Source organism: Rhipicephalus sanguineus, chromosome 3, assembly GCF_013339695.2.
Source record: "Rhipicephalus sanguineus isolate Rsan-2018 chromosome 3, BIME_Rsan_1.4, whole genome shotgun sequence".
Lineage (NCBI taxonomy): Eukaryota > Metazoa > Arthropoda > Arachnida > Ixodida > Ixodidae > Rhipicephalus > Rhipicephalus sanguineus.
Window position 1 is genome coordinate 147888377 of NC_051178.1, and position 12282 is coordinate 147900658.

General features: G+C 47.6%; 1 long non-coding RNA gene across 1 annotated transcript; it reads right to left on the minus strand.

Annotated features, from left to right (window-relative positions):
• Nucleotides 1-3582: 3582 nt before the first annotated feature.
• Nucleotides 3583-8077, minus strand: LOC119385123 (uncharacterized). Its single transcript, XR_005182096.2, has 3 exons — nucleotides 7941-8077; nucleotides 7484-7672; nucleotides 3583-3944 (listed from the first exon to the last, which is right to left on the minus strand). It is a non-coding gene; the product is annotated as an uncharacterized LOC119385123 (long non-coding RNA).
• Nucleotides 8078-12282: the final 4205 nt, after the last annotated feature.

The following is a 12282-nucleotide window of genomic DNA, read 5'->3' on the forward strand; positions in this document are numbered from 1 at the left end:
GTTTTCCCTTTTTTACTGCTTCTTGGGTTACAGTGGTTTCAGCAATATTTTACGAGTAGGTGCAGACATCCGTGGTCGATAGCGTTCCTGCCGACAAAATCTGTTCATAAAGTTTTCTACTACTACCTGGAATTTCGCGAAACATAGCATCCTTTCCCTCAGGGTGTAAAAACGTCGTGTACCGACTTACCTGATGAGGAAAAATGATCCCTGCAATGGACTTGCAAAAGTGGTCGTATATTCGAAAGCAATAGAAAAAGGGCGAGCACTACAAATGCATGAGAATTCATGTGCACAGAGTTTAGCCCTGTTTCACGTGTCGTGGTGGTGTGAGCCGTGCACACACATCCATCGGTCGGCGAACTCACTCATGAGTCGACTCACTCAGACACAGATTGAGCCGTGAGTCTGGGTCTGAGTGAGTGTCACTTGTCCCGTTAATCGGGTTGGCAATCGCCGGGCGGATTCCAAGGGCGGACGTATCGGCCCCCCCGAAACGCACCACGAAAGCGCGGATAACTTAGAGTTGGTCCTTTTGGTGCGCCAGCGAACGCCGGTTGTGGTCCAAAGACCGAGTCAGAGCCGAGAGTCAATAACACAAACGAAAACGAAATATATTCTCAGTTAAGGCAATACAAATACTACAAACACATGCACACTCGGCTTGTACCAGTTACAACTTCACAATATAACTCGGACGGTGTTAACACAACGGGAACTAAACAAACAGATCACCTGCCACAAATGCAATCGCATGCATTACAACTATTCAAGGACAGTTAAAGTCCCGAACGTACAACGGCGTATCCAGTCCACAATTCTTGGACGGTAATCGAATGCTTCTCTGCTAGGAAACACTCACGCCAGCTCCAGCGTTGATCGTCGTAGCTCAATCGTCGTCGTAACCTGTCACGGCTCACACGGCGTCGTCCTCCAATTCTTCCAAATCGACGATCGACTGACCGCACCGCATCATAAGCACGCCTTCTTTGGCTAATGAGGCCGCGCTCAGCATAACTTCACCATATCCGGGCCGACTGACTCACTCCTTCTCTCCTTCACTGTCCGTCTGGTCGTCGTTTGCGCGCTTTTATCCCCTCTCTCCCGGTTTCTAGAAGCGTCGGGAGCGTTCTTCGGCGTCTAGTACAGCCAAGGCTAGGGAAAGGGTGAGAGCTTTCTCGTAGGTTCGAATCGCGGCGGCGTCGCTCGGCGATGCGTCATGCTTCTCTTCCAGATGTTTCCAGGCTTTTGCCGGGCGTTAGATCGCGTTGTCTGCGTCTGCCTCGAGTGGGTGAGCAGGATGCGGCGCGTCGGCGTCTTTTGATGCTTGTTTTTTCGTCGTTCGAGCTTCTTGGGCGAACGGCTCGCGCCGTTTTTTTCCCGCTGCCGTTTGAAAGCGGCCGCGCGCGCGCTTTATTAAGCGCTCGTTTGTGACAGTGAGTTAGGCTAAGTAATATTTTTGTTTTGAGTCTGAGTCCGAGTGAGTCCGGTTGAGAAAAATTTCAATGAGTCTTAGTCCGAGTGAGTCCCAATGAGGAAAATTTTGGCGAGTCTGAGTCCGAGTGAGCCCTAAGGGCAAAATATATTTCATGAGTGAGTCTGAGTGAGCTCCACATTTTTCCCGAGCTATGGTCCTATCTACTCAACTTCAGCATTACTATCAGCCTTATGATGACTCACATTTATACTGACGTCTACTCAAGCATACTTCAAAGCACTAGAGTTTATACGCCACTCAATATTTATTGATCAAAGGTGCGAGTCGAGTACGGGGGGGGGGGGGGGGGGGGGGAGGGGGGTTTGACTTCCCTCTGGCAAAATCTTTCATTGGATGTTCTTGATAAAATATGCCGCGTGAGTCATCTCTTTCGATAAAAAATGTTCTTACGGCATGGTAACCATTGATAACTCGTATTTGAAGGTATAAGACGAAAAAGTGCCGATTAGAACACCAGTTATATGAGATACTGATGTTAAAGAGCACTGACACTGTGGTCGAAAAAGTAAATTATAGGCTGATGGACTCATGAGTTGACTCACTCAGACTCAGATCTTGCCGTGAGTCTGAGTCAGAGCGAGTCCGAGCGAGCAATATTTTGGTGAGCTTGAGTCCGAGTGAGGCCGGTTGAGAAAAATTTCTGTCTGAGTCCGAGCGAGTCCGAATGAGGAAAATTTTGGTGAGTCTGAGTCTGAGTGAGTCCTAAAGGCAAGATATATTTCACGAGTGAGTCTGAGTGAGCTACAGATTTTTTGCCGACCTACGATTACATCTGGCCTCCCAGTCGCTCTGAAAATCGAAAATTTTCTTATTTGAAACCACTGTGCTTACTTTACCATCAAATGAAGGATATCAACCGTTGGGCAAATAAAGTTTATACAACGAAGAGCTGGGCCCAGACATACAGTTTAACGACCCCTTACTAACCTTCCACGAAATCACCTCTCACTACCGCAACAACAGATGCCAATACCCATTACCACACACAAAGCTCGAACGTGCGCAAGCGGTAGCCTTTCGAATGCTACAAACAAGATCGTACCTATCACGGGGCCGACTGAGCCATTATAACACAGAAATCACTCCCCAATGCCCAGATTGCAGAGAACTCTATTGTTCACTCTCGCACATGCTATGGCAATGTCCCGCGTTACCTCAGGGACCTCTCACCAGTGAGTCCGACTGGGAAGAGGCACTCAGGAGCTCCGAGCTCCACCAACAACTCAAGGCAGTCCAGAGGGCCCAAGAACTGGCGGAACGCCATCACGTTCCCGCCCCGACTCGGGCGTCGCCTACGGTAGCGGCTGCTAGGGTGTCCCCCCTGGATCCCCCGGCGGCCTAAACTCCTCAGGACCGATGAATAAAGTTCTTGACTGACTGACTGACTCAACTCAACTCAACCTATACAAAATGAGAACGGATGCCAAACACAGCACGTAACTTGTTTCTGTACTGATTCATCTTTACTGATCCTAAAACCAATTTTTACTTTTTTGTTTAGCTGTGTATGGTTAAGTATTACCTCGTTCAATTCATGGCAACGTGCCCCTATGCAATGCCTGCAGGGCTTTTGGGGTGCCTGAATAAATAGGTAAAATCTATGTGACTACTAACGCCCATCCGATGTTTCAAAATAAGGCAGCGCCTCCGACAACCAATATCTACACCAGGCCAATAAGACAGTTTCACACCATTCACACAGTGAAACCTGTATATCTCTGCTGAGAGCGCAGAATGCATGCCATTGTGCCACGCTCTTGTCTCTGGAGACACTAAACTTGCAGACGGGGCATGAGTCTGCGAAAACACAGCAACACTACGACCCTGCAGCTCTGATGAAGCTTAGTGTCTAAGAATGACGAAAATTTTGTATATTAAGCGCAAGATCTGTAGCTCTTCACTGCGAGGACTAGTAGCAGTCGCGAGGAGGCTTTCCTTCCGATGCCCTAATTGCATAGACTGTACACCACTGAGAGAACTGGAGCAGACGATCTGCTGTGTTTGCAAGGCTACTACGTAGCCGACCGTAGCCGACGCAAGTCTTCTCAGTGTCGTCTTTTTTTTCTGCTGGAGAGATTCCAGCGGGTACAGTTCTGCCACCTCACTGAGTTCAGGAGCACCACGCACAGGTCACAGACTGTTCTTGTAGCAAGAGGGCAAAGGCCAGTTCTTGAGGAGCAGAGGCCATCAGAGTTCGCACGCAAAAGACACTTCATCGTGACACAATCAGCCAACTCCGGGTGGCACACGAGTCAAAGCACACACTTGCGGTCGATGTGCACGTAGTGTTCCAGGCCAAGACAAGAACCAAAAGATGTGGTGAAGATGAAGTTTGTCACATGTCACTGTTGACGCCGCTCATGTTCACGATGCTGGGGTCAAAGGGCTGCCCCTTGAACGGCAACCCGTCCTTGCCCCAAGCTTCGCGGAGAAGGTTCTCCACTTTCTAGAAAAAGACGACGTGCGGAATTCGGCTTTCAGCAAAGGCAGGCGACAGAGGGAAGTTACTGTATTATTTGCGTCAACACAGAAACGTTCCAGCCCGCCCATACTTAGAAAATGTGTTGTTCCCAGGGCTCACGGACTGAAAAGCGACAATTTAGGGCTAACACACATACTGTACAGTAGCACATACAGTGGACTGTACAATGCGGATACAGTAGACAACGTACAGTAGACTCTCGTTAAACGGAACCTGGAGGGACCAGGAAAATATCTTCCGCTTAGTGAGAGATGAACAAGGTTGTAGAATTCAAGTACGAAACCAATCTTATTTGAGACAGTTATGTTTTAACAGCGATTCCGTCTCAGATTTCTGTTTATTGAGTGTCTACTCTACTTTTGTTTCCACTGTCTTCAGTTCATGTCACATGGACATGGTTTCGACTTGAACACTTACATCACTTACATAACGGCAAGATTAGTAGCAACATGACTCAGTTATGTTGAGCCGTCGTGCATACCAATCGTTATACGAAAAGCTTTTATGACGTGTTTCAATCCGCGAACATCGTACACATCAGTGTACATGATGCGATCCTTTTTTTTTTCTTTTAAACCAGATATGATGAGCGATATCTTACACTTTGGCTAATTTTGCTTTATTCTCCATTGATATGGTAGGATGAAAGGTGGGGAATGGTTCCAGGGCTCGTTTTCTTTGTTAGACAGAACTAAGGAAGTTTTTAAAAAATGCTGGAGCGGAAGCTCTCGCACGCCTTACTGGCAAACGTGAAGCCAGTTTTCGCCCACCCTTTATCTCAGAAACATGCTCATTTCATGTGGTGCCCGCTTAGAAATCATCAAATTGTTTCACTGTGCTAATCTAAATGCTAGGTTAATTTTAAAATAACAATGAAGTTCCCAATGAAAGTAGCGCACGGGGATGAGCATCGATGACTTCATCTCTAATAATATTTTCCAAGACTTACGTTTCTTGAAGAAACCAGCAACTCAAAAACGCACGTTTAGCAGTGTCTGTCCTGAAAAACTTGCCATATTAAATTTGTAGGGTGTGAGAGGAGAAAGCTCCATTAAATTTTTTTCACTCAAAACTAGTGTTTTATCCTGCCCCTACTAAGATGGTACCAGCAGCCCCCCACGGCCGCCATCTTAGGGTGGGTACGGCTTCACTCTTGAGGCATACTTTCCACTACAGCAATTCTTTTTAAATCTCCTTGGATACAGCCTAATGAAACCAACAGAAAATGAAGCCAAGGAAAGTACAGGGAACATTATTTGTAGTCTTTTAACTGTGGCGTAGTTATTATGATATAACTGTAAAGAAATTAAAGTTTAAGTTTTTAAAGGCGCTACATGTTTCCCAGCTACTGTGGCTTGTTTTTCCACGGTCCTGCGAAAAACGCTTTCCAGGAAATCCTACTTTACACAGGCATGTGTGCACAACGCATGTGAGAGAAAAGTAACTTGGCAGGGTGGTAGTTAGGGCTAGTTGGTGTTGGATTATTAACGAGGCTGAAGAGCTAAAAGGAAGGCGATGACTAGGGCAGGCAAATGACAGCCGCTAACTTGCAACTGAGGCTTATTGCAAAAAACAGAAAAAATATATACACGAAAGGAACAGTGGTGCTGAACGCCAAGATCAACACCTGCAATGACTAGAAGCTTTAAACAACCCACTCGTCATGCAACTCAAATTGTGTGACGCCTGGTTGTTATTTCACTCTTTTACCACACTACATTACATCTGTTAACATGATTCCTTGCCCGACATGATGCCGGTGTAGAGTCTTTTTGCGAAGAAGTTTCAAGCACTGGCGTAGATCTGTGATAGAATATTCGACTGCCACGCAGAGGGCCCAGATTCAAATCACACCCGATTCTGGATATTTTTTTTCATCTCGCGTGATAGTAGTTACGGACACCGACAGCGGCGGACAACTGCACCACCAGAACTGGGTGTTGTTGACATCTCATAACAGCTTTCGCTGTAAAACATTAATTCTTTTGCACTGAGGGGGACAGAAGGTTTGCTCAAAGACTTCCCTCCCGTTTCATCTGCGCAGCTTCCACGATGATGCGGCTGTTGTTTGTCCGCCCAAATCCACGTCGTCCTTTAGCACTTCACCCTCGTTAAAGGGACGCTAAAGTGAAACAACGAATAGGCTTAGATTGTAAAAGTAAACTACGAGAACTGTAATATCGTTAATTTCACCAGCATAGGTGTATTAATAGGGCAGAAAATCAAGATCAAAGCTTAAGCTTTAAATTTCGCACCGAAATCGTCGCACGTGACGTCACGAATTTGAAAGTGTATTTTTCATATTTTGGCGACAATGGCTCAACGAAAATTCCTGAAACTTGGTATGTTAAGTCCATGGCCCCTTCAAAGGGCAGTGTACTTCATTTTTTATTGCGATAGCAATTATATGGACAGTCTCGGCTGATTTTTGCCGTCGCCGGCCGCCGTCATTCACCGTATATATATATATATATATATATATATATATATATATATATATATATATATAAAAGCCACAAAGAAAAATAATTCAGAACTTTCCGACACGCGGAATCGAACGGGCGACCTCTCGCTTTCCAGCGAGCGGCGTTAGACGGTTAAGCCACCAACAGTACCGTCCTTCAGCCTGCTAACGGCGAGCTATTTATATACACCATGTCCGTCAGCATACTTTCTTATTCGCCACATAGATGGCGCGATGTGCGCGCGATGTGCGCGCGTTGCGCGCTTTAAAGATCATCGCCCCACTCCTGCGAACGCCGTTAGTCTTTGCCCTACAGGGCGTGGCCGCCTTCGTGCGTTTATCTCGAGGAAAGAAGGGGGCGGCCGGGGGGGGGGGGGTGCAGTGGGCGGTTGTATGTCTTGTGCTTTCCCCGCGATGTCCGCGCTGAAGCCACAAATCGTACGCAGGTCACTTCGCAGTGGCCGCGTTTGCGAAAGGAGCGCGCTGTTCAAACAGAAGTAAGTAACAACTGTGACAGTTCGTGCTCGTCCTGTGTGTACATGTTCGTTCGTTTCGTGCGTCCTGCTTTATGTTTGAACAGTGCGCTTCAAGTGTCGAGCTGCAATGCATGATAGTGCGCGCTCGTCCTGTGTGCGTTCTTTTCGTGCGTCCTTGGGGCTCGAGCGAAGCGCTGGCAATTTCGAGCTGCTTTCCGTTCTTCGCATTACATTCCAATTTATTGCTATCGCATTCATTGCTTCGCCGTGGCGGCGAAACTGACTTTTTTTTTACTGATTAGGAACTACGTAGGGCCTAGTATATGCCGACAAAATCTATGTCTTCATGACGTTCGGTGAGGGAACTTCAAGGTGGCGTCGCCACGCACATTTTGCTTTGGCGCGTCTTCCCTCTTACCAAGCGTCTTCTTGTGGCAAGCATGGTGATTTTGGAATTGTGAAATAGTGATTTACTAATAGTATGAGAGAAATCGTTTTTTTTTCTTTAGTGTCCCTTTAATAATCAGAAAAATCTAATGAGAATCGAAGGCTTATCGCTCGACCTCTTCTTGTGGCGTCTTGCGTCCGGCCTGCTTGAGCAGGCTGTTGTAAGTCAGCTCCTGGATCTTGGCCTGGGTATCCGAGTCCGGGCTCCCGAAAGGCTTGGTCGGGTCGATGGCGCAGATGTTGATCTTGGGCTCATTCACGAGCAGCCGCTCCCACCACAACTCGGTAGCTTTCTCCAGATTCACCTGGGAACGGACAAGGGTTGGTTACAGAGCACCAAACGGTATGACCTCAACAAAATACAGTAACACTGGTTCGAGCAGCATAACTAAGAACGAGGTCAGGTCTAAAATAAGTTTCCTTGGTAGGCTCGATTTGAACCCGGGCCCCCGCGCTCCGAACGTGAGCGTCTTGACCACCCGGCTACGCACCCATGCTTGCAGAAAGTGAACATATATGAACAATATGAAGAAAACCTCCCATAGACAAACGAATAAACCAAAATTAACTTACTCGCCGGGCTGGAGACGCCGTGCCGATGCTGCCCAAAAACAACGATCCAGAGAAGGCCGCCACCAATATTCGCAATGTCCACAGACTGTCACGTCACCAAGCAGATGACAGGAGAACACCCTGGAGGAGCGTTAGCAGACGACGAACCGGCGACCGCTCCCTTGTTCGGCTGTGCTAGCGTGATTGTTAACGCGTTGGCAGAAAAGAAACACAACGACTTTGCACGTTTCGTGCATCAACGAACAAACCAGGTCTTCACTGACGAGATAAATTTGATTCTGTTGTGCGAGACGCGAACTTCTGTGAAAATATATGTGGTGAAGAATACGTGGTGAAGATATGTGCTGAAGTCGCGCTGCAAACGATGGCCCACAGCGTACACACTTCATCGCCGCTAAGTTTTCTGTATCCACGTAGGTTAGTGAAATGTTCGTGTCTGACCTTTTCTGTTAAAACTTACGCTGTTTCGTTTGTATATGTAGCATCCGTCGGTGTTTTTGTAGTGCATATGAAACCCATAACATTGTACGCGAGGAGTCGCGTGAGCTCGCGATGTCCTCTTCTGTATTGAATAATATCAGGGCCTTCGTAATAAAGAGGTGATACACGAAACAACCCGCTATATATTTTGTCAGAAAAGAGCTGTATGAATCGTGCGAGCGACTTTCAGTCATTCGGGGCTACGGTCGCTCCACGGCTGTCGTGAAGTACGACCAAGTACAGGGCGCATTGCGGGCTCAGACTTGCACTCAGAAGACGCATTTCGATGGATATTAAACGTGAATTGATGGAATCTGTACATATCCACTTTAATGGACCCCAGCTGGCGAAATTCAGCAGTGGTCATTCCCAACGAAAATGGTAAGCCTTTGGAAATATCGACTTTTGATATCGAAGTTGTTAGTCATAATGTTTATAAACAGCAAGGAAGCGATGTAGGAATTCGATAGCATAGTGTGGCTAAGATTTAGAGGGGGAAAAAAAGTGTGGGAAGGCCACATAACAAGTCTCTGTAGCCGACATCTTTACTTCTTGCCTCCTGTATTGTTTGTGTATTAGGGCACCCACCCGCAATGGAACTTATAAATATTTTAAGAAAGGATATCCACATATCAATGGTGTCACGTATTCGGGGTTCTGGGTTATATGTTTGAGCACATATTCAGGGGCCCAAGAATGTTGTATACAGATGTAACAGGCAAGACAACAGCAGTCAGAATTTGCAAAATGTGTGAAAGCGACAAGGAATGCTTCGTCTTGAGCGTCTATGAGTCTAATGGGTAGAGCGTAGGGCTTTTGTACTGGAAACCATGGTTCTATCCCCCATTCTGACACGTATTGGCCTCGAGGAGTTACGGAGTCGCCCTCTATCGGACGCGCCGCGATTGCGTGCTAGGCAGGATGCCGCCGGCGCGCTCCCCATAGGTTTTGCTGTCGGCGCTCTACAAAAACACCTCGCGGAAGCCCTCTAGGGCATTTCTGTAAGTACTTTCGAAATGAACTGTGTTCTTTACTGTCAAGATAATCATTTTCGACGAACTGAAAGCGCAAGATAGTCTACAGTCACTGTCTCTTTGCAGAAAACCGAGCACCCGCTTCACGCTGTCACCGCGTTGGAGACCCCTGAACCGGCTTCTTGCGTGAAAGGTAGTCACTCGCTGAGTGCAAACTATGTGAAATATCTCGTTAGAGTAGACTGCCTGTATAACCAAACGGAGCATAACAGAAAGAAGCCTCAAGCCAGCGATCGCACGGGTTCGCGACGACTGACGGTGCCTCTACATGTATGAGCGTCTGCATGTATGTTCGTACTGATGGTTTCGCTTTTGCTACGAGCGCGTTTTGGCACCGCGCTGTGAACTTTAGGCCGCAAAACATGAGAATTTGTGAGTAAACAAACAACTACTGTTGCGCGGACGCTATCAGAGCAGTTCAAAAACAATTTCCTTACAACTGCGGCTTCGGTGCGCATGACAACTTTGTGATCTGCCGTCCCGACGATTCAGTGTTTTTTTCTTTTTCGGTCTAAATTCGGGTACGTTTCAATGTCATTTGACAAGTTGTCTCGCACTGCGTATTGATCGGTCTTCTCAGAGGGCAAATGCCGCTGCTTCTGTTTCTTTATTCAGCGCATTCGTTTCGTTTGGTGCTCACACAAAACGTGAGCAAATGCGACGCCCTTTTTTAATGCTACTTATTATCATTCCGTTTGCATTCCAGTGAACTTGCCGCTCTCTGTGATCAACAAATTCATAGACCAAAGCTTCACCACTTCGAGATTGCTGGTGGAAGGAGAACCAGTCTACGAGATCGAGCATGTAGTAGCATGCGACGCCTAGGAAAAGAAAGAAAATACAGTAACGCGGGAGAATCAGTACATCGACTGACAAGAAGAAGATGACTTTCGCCTTCTAGTCATCTTTAACGAATGCATAAGGGACCCTGTGCGTTTTACAGCGAAAGCTGTTATGAGATCATTTCACCGGCCGTTTTTGGTGCCGTAGTTGTCCGCCGCCGCCGCCGCCGGTGTCCGTAACCAGTATCGCTCGAAATAAGAAAAAAAACTAAATAAGAAAAAAACTCCAGGATGGAACGAGGTTCGAACCTGGGCCCTCTGCGTGGGAGCCCAGTATTCAACCTCTGAGCCATGCCGGTGCTTGAAACTGCTTTGCAAAAAGGTCCTATACAGGCTTCATGTCGGGAAGGAACCACATTAGCATATGCAATATAGCGTGGTAGAAGAGTAAAATAAGCACCAAGCGTCGCACAGCGCGAATTATGTAACCAGGCGTCATACAATGCGAATTGCGCAACGAGTAGGTTCTTGAATGCTTCCAACCCATTACAAAGAGCTCTGCCATAATTCTTCATCGTCATCACGCACATCATCAACGAAGTACGCATAATGCCTTACATGCGTTTAGCAGGTACCACGGCTGTCTGTAAAATGACGAAAAATGGCACAGTGCCTACTGCCCTACTTCTCAAAAATTACAATGATTTTTAGCGTAGTGGGTTCCTCGCAAGTGCACTTCTGTTGGTTGCCAAGGAAGCCCATAAGGCTCCCATGATCCATTTCCTCAGGGTCTCAATAAAGTCAATTCTCTCTCTCTCTCGCTCTACGTTTCTCCGGTTAAAGTGTGTTATAAAGCGTGGTGGGACAGTTAAATAACGACCGGGCGTCACACAATATGCATTACGTAACTAGTGGGTCGTTTAAAGCTTCCAACCCATTACAAAGGGCGCAACCATAATTATTCATCGTCATCAACCGCCGCATCAACAAACTGCACATAATCGCTTACATATGGTACCTCGCTTCTCCGCAGAACAACGAATAATGTCGCGCTTGGTGCTTCCAAACTTCCCAAAAATTACGCTTTGTGGCGTAGTGGGTACGTTGCTAATGTACCTGCCACAGGAGAGTTTATAACGCGCTCTAGAAAAGCCGCTCTTGCAGCTTTCGCTGTGACTGTGCTGCGCTTTCCGCGCAGGCCTGGCGCTTTTTTAATTCAACGTATCTAAACAATGACTTGTGCATCTGCAGCCGATTTTGTGGACGCTGAGCACGGGGCCGACGATCAAGAGGTCGCATTGGAGGGTTCTGAGATGGCATCGCACGTGGTAAAATGTAGCGTTTTTACCATCCTGTGGCAGATAAGCATCATTTGCCGGCGGGAAGCACGCGCGAGCCATCGTCTCAGTGCGCGCTGTCTGCTACTCACCGAACATCGCAGGCCCGACGAAGTAACAAAAGTCTTCGTCGCGGAAGTGCTTTTTGCACACAAGACTCGTAGCGGATGGCTACTTGCTGGTTCTCACCTTTACAACCCATGCTTCACGCTGTTTCTTGTCCCGCGGTTACCAGTGCAGGCTGACACTGGGCTCCCTTGCGTAAGCGCGGCGCTGCGGCACCGAGCGGTAGAGCCCCATGTTCGTCGCCTTCGGAGGCAGCCACTCTATCAAAATGGTTTCAATTGAGTAGAAAATGAGAGAAAACTTCCGAATTTGAACAGACCGCAGCGCATGTGGGACTTGAAACTCGTTTTCAAAGTACGCGGCAGTGCGCCACAAGCAGCCGACGCGGCCGCGGAGACCACGTGATCCTGCCAAGTACGTCACGCCGACGGTGGCGCCGGCGTTTCCAGTGGTGGGCCTCGAGGCCAATATCCTGCATTGAAAAGGCTCGAAACGAGGTGTTACAGAAACTTTCAAAGCAGATACATGGGCAGACCTATTTAACCATATCGACCCGCCACGGTGGTCTGGTGGTTATGGTGCTCGACTGCTGACCCGAAGGTCGCGGGACAGAATCCCGGCTGCGGCGGCCGCATTTTCGATG